The sequence below is a fragment of the Chelon labrosus genome (assembly GCF_963514085.1).
Source record: "Chelon labrosus genome assembly, chromosome: 14".
Classification (NCBI taxonomy): Eukaryota; Metazoa; Chordata; class Actinopteri; order Mugiliformes; family Mugilidae; genus Chelon; species Chelon labrosus.
The window spans coordinates 20,542,642-20,548,056 of NC_140347.1; positions in this window are offsets into that span (position 1 = coordinate 20,542,642).

Consider the following 5,415-nt stretch of genomic DNA (forward strand, 5'->3'; position numbering starts at 1 on the left):
GCGGAGACGCACAAGACTGGAGTCTTGTGCCTATAGTGTGCGTTATGTTGCCAGGGAGATCGTGCGTAAAGGGCAGGGCTACCATCCGGCGTATGAGGCGCTGCCTGTGACCAAACGTTTAAGTAATGGGTAGAGATACGTGGTGAGGGTAAAATTAGTTTAAGGTACCAGTAAATGGAAGAGGACTTACCTTTGTGAACAGCCCACTACCCTGAGTATGACACATACGTCAACAGAGACTATTAAAAGTACTTTAAAACATCTCTACTGCATCTGCTCTAAACTCTATAAAACACATGTATCAAGAGTTCAAGATTAATTAATGCAAGCAATATATTGAGTAGTGCTGCTACTCTCTCATTGTTTGCATGCAGTGTACTATGGATAACTGCTTATGTATGTCATGTGCGCTGTATAATGTTCTATGTGGGCCAGAGAACAACTTCGTGGTTATGTGAATTCAGACAGTGAGTTGGTGTTGGGGGAAAGGTTTAATTCAGACACTCAGTATTAGGTACACACACCCATTTTAATCTTTCTACTTCTTTTTTTCCCATGGACTTATCTCAATTTTTAAGAGTCATTTTACTTTAATTTGTGGGCATATACACAGACACTATGGGCGATGAGGGGGAAAGTCTGAGCTGTCATTTACTGGCACTATGAAGGGCTTTGGCAGCTTAAATTGCTTCCCTCCTTTCCCCATAGAAGCATGCGTCATAGTTGTCACATAATATTACAGCTCAAATTAAATATCGCTACTTCAATTAACTCTCCATCAACATTGTGGCGACCACAGTTGTCCACCACCAGTGTCAGGATAGGTTTGTTCACAATTTTACACTCACAAGTACAAATAACACTACGCAGTCTTTTGCCTTCAGATTACACTTTATTCCATTAACAGTGTGTTGATTTGGGTGCACACAATTTGGCATTCTGTCCATGGTCTTGAAGTTGTATTAATACTTCCCATTTTCTTTGTTTGAGCTCCTCCTACAAAAGGACTGAGGCCTGGCTGAGAAGGCCTTTTAAGGACAGTCCAGAGGAAGTGGGAAAAACCATTCAGAAGATGGGAGAAGGGGGGACTGAAACATCGTAAAGTGTCCTTTTCAAGAGTGTATAGTTTCTACTTTTGTTCACTTAGTTTATGTTTAGTTAGTTTAAGTGTGATGTTTTGTTAGTTGTGAGTCAAGTTCCCCCTGTGTCTGTGTTGGACTAGTCCTAAATGTATACAACCCCTGTGTGTCCCATTTGTCATTTAGGTCAGGTTGGTTATGTTAAGTTGAAGCCTTAGTTTTCTTATTGCTTAATTGACCTCATTTTGAGGTCCTTTTGGACCCTATTTTTCCACATTTGTTTGATTTTTATTTTAGACTCCATTATTTTTTGTATTCTCACATTTTTGAAACTTTATTAAAACATTTTTTGGCAAATTTACACCTTAGTCCGCTGCCGTTCTGTTTGGCCCCTAACAATTGGTGGCAGCAGTGAGATCATCCATTTAGGACAAAGTTTTTTTTTTTATGCCTTTTTGCATGAGCCATGCTGGGAACCAGAGCAAACAAAATCCTCAAGCTAGCCCAGACAGACAGAGAGGGCCTAACAGACAATGAAGGTGAGGTGAGCTGCTGGTGGGGCAATTGGCATTGAGGGTGAAGAGCATGAGGAGCCTGCAATCTCAGACCTGGCCAACATTCTTCAGGCCCATATAGGACAGCAGAACGCTCGGGAGGCCTATTGGGATAAAGAAGCTGCACGGCAAGATAAAGCTCTTCAACATCAGTTTGTCCTTCTTCAGTTGGAGGTGCAGGCTCAGGCCCAAGGTTCTCCCAGGCTGAGGCCTGCACCATTTCAGAAGCCTCAGGAGGACACAAGCTTGGAGGGCTCTTCGGAGGAGGATGCGTCCCAGCCAGGTGACTCCTCTTATGCTCAGCCTTGCTATTTTAAACAACCAAAACTGCAAAAGCTAAGTGATGACGATGATATTGAACATTTTCTTATCACTTTTGAACGGATAGCAATTGCCTGCAGATGGCCAAAATCAGATTGGGCTTTTCACCTGATTCCACTGTTAACGGGGAAAGCTGGAAGTGCTTATGTGCATATGGATGTTGATAAATCAATGAAATATGATCATGTTAAGTATGAAATTAACAAAGAAACCCACCGCCAGAGGTTTCGCTTCCTCCATGTGGAGCTGGATGAAACACCCAAACAGTTGTACGTAAGTCTTAAAGAGCTTTAAATTAATGAAATCATGACACTTGAACAGTACTTAAGGCAATTGTTAGGGGCCAAACAGAAAGATAGTGGACAAAGGTGTAAAATTGCCAATTTTTTTTTAAAATAAAGTTTCAAAAATGCGAGAATACAAAAATAATGGGGTCTAATATAAAGTGGAAAAATAGGACCTCAACATGAGGTCAACTAAGCAATAAGAAAACTAAGGCTTCAACTTAACATAACCAACCTGAACTAACTGACAAATGAGACACACAGGGGTTATATACATTTAGGACTAGTCCAACAAAGACACAGGGGGAACTTGAAGCACAACTAACAAAACATCATACTTAAACTAACTAAACATAAACTAAGTGAACAAAAGTAGAAACTATACACAGAAAATAATTCTTTCATTACAATAACAAATCCTCTTTAAAAGGACGCTTTACGATGTTTCAGTCCCCCCTTCTCCCATCTTCGGAATGGTTTTCCCCCCTTCCTCTGGACTGTTCATAAAAGGCCTTCTCAGCCAGGCTTCAGCCCTTTTGCCAGAGGAGCTCAAACAAAGAAAATGGGAAGTATTAATACAACTTCAAGACCATGGACAGAATGCCAAATTTGTGTGCACCCAAATCAACAAACTCTTAATGGAATAAAGTGTAATCTGAAGGCAAAAGACTGCGTAGTGTTATTTGTAGGTGTGAGTGTAAAATTGTGAACAAACCTATCCTGACACTGGTGGTGGACAACTGCTGTGGCCGCCACAAACATAAACAATGGTGACAATTATTTGAGGGTGGTTAACTCCTGTTGCAAATGCATAGCTCTTTGACTGGCACAATTAATCAAAGCAAAACGCTCAGACAAAAGACTTTTCAGATGGATTTGTGACAAATGTAAGAAAAACATTTTTTTTCCCTCAAGATTGAATATTTCTCTTTTGATTTCCTACTTCAGTGTCTTCTGTCACTGTAGATAACTGCCCAGAAACCTATTGTGCAGATTCCGTGACCCAAACTGTCCAGATGGTCTGCCAGGAATGACATTCGCATTTAACGGCCAGCTGCAGGGCAGAGTGCAGAGGTAGGGTTTCTTGTTAGCGTGATTATCCCAGGTTGTCAAAGTTCAAAAGGCTGACAAGATTATGGAGCAGTTTGAAGAGAGTTAGTGGGTGTTGGTTTGTCTGTGATTTGGAGATGTCAGGTGTTAATTGGAGTGTTATGTGAAAAAGATGTGTCAGACGCATGTTCAGTGGCATGTATAAGATTTGATTCACCTTTAAAGGATGTGGACCGAACGGAATGCTGACAAGACTGTGGACCTTTCCGCCAAGCGCTGTCATCTAAGTGCATCAAAATGATGCGTACTGTCCAGGATTGTACCACATCAGCACCTTCAATTGAATTATATTTATATAGCGTTAATAACAATACAAATTTTCTCAAGATGCTTTAAAAAACCTAGTTTGAGGCTCCCAGAGCAAGCTCAAAGGTGACGGTGGCAAGGAAAAACTCCCATTTAACAGGAAGGAACCTTGAGCAGAACCCAGCTCATATGGAGGGACCCATCGGCTTTAGGCTGGCCGGGTAGAGACAGAAAAAGAGAGAAGAGAGCAGCAGGATGAGAGGGGAGGGAAAGTAAGATGGAGAAAGGCAACAGACTATTAACATGCTGTACAGTAGTAGCACACAAATGCATGAGTTGTAATAGGGAAGAAATTAGAGGATAGGAGCTCAGTGCAAGAGAGAAGAGAGTGGAGGACAGGTGCTCAGTGCATCACCCCCCAGCAACCTAGGCCTATAGCAGCATAACTAAGGGAGCCCTAACTATAAGCTTTATCAAAAAGGAAAGTCTCAAACCTAACCTTAAAATTAGAGAGGGTGTCTGCTTCCCCAACAAAAACTGGGAGCTGGCTCCACAGAAGAGGGGCCTGATAACTGAAGGCTCTACCTCCCAGTCTACTTTTTGAAACTCTAGGAACCACAAGTAAGTCTGCACTTTGAGATCAAAGTGATCCATTGGGATGATATGGTACAATGAGGTCTTTAAGATATGATGCAGCTATAGACCTTTAAGTGCCTTGTATGTAAAGAAGAGGATTTTAAATAAAGAGAAGCTAGAAGTGGAGTAATATATCAAAAAACATCAGGACTGTTCTGACGATCGTGAGGAACTGACCATAGGGTAAGCCTGTTAAATGTTGTCACTGTAAACAAATGCGGTTTAGTTCATGTTTGATGGTTTTCAGAGAGACGCATTGCATTTATCCTGCATGCATATCTCATCAAGTGTTTACAGCTCTCTTTACTCCCCCTCCTCCTCAGAGCTGACAGCAGTTTGAAAGCTGCTCTTAACAGCCTCTCTAAATTAATACTGTGTTTAACGTCTAGGTGTAATGTGAAGGATGATACTTGTAGTGATTAAAGAAGAATTATTATCCCACTCTAAGTTTCCCCTCAGCTATGTGAAATGCCTTTATAACCTGCAATGTTCTGACAAACCCAGTGTACACCACTTGCCTACTGAGTGAAGACAGAGTTTGCCACTAGCTGGAGAACACTTAAAGACGTTTAGCATCCAAACAGCCTTTCTTCGAGAGAAGGCAGCAACCAAAAGAGACTGGGGCCAACACTTATCTTGCAAGGCAACTGGATTCTCGAGTGATTAATGCAAGATGCCTGTTATCGTGACAAACTCCACCTTGCCAGGTTTCTGGTTATCTGCTTGTAGCTGAACTGTCTAATGTACTGGCCAGATTAGACCACAATAACACTGCAGCTGCAAACGCAAATGGCTTCCTGTTCGACAGTCTAAGATAGCTGAGAGACACCTATAGTATATCTTAGCATACATGTATTGACATTTACAAAAGCAATTGATATACACCTTGGATTGTGGGTTTGTTTTTTTAAGGGGTAATTAAAGGAGGCTTGGGTTGTGGCAGGGGCTGTTACAGCAAACAGCACTGCCACGAGAGTTATAAAAGTGATAAGAAAGTAATAACTAGTGAGAATGTATAGCAAACTGCAAGTGATTGGTGCCAACCAGCAAATACAACCACATTATGCTTAATTTGATAGGTTCAGTGTAACAAGAACATGCACATTAACAAATCATCACTAACCTGGTCACAATTTTAAAAAAGCCATAATAAGCCAGTGCCAGGTTTACATCTTGTTGTGCAAC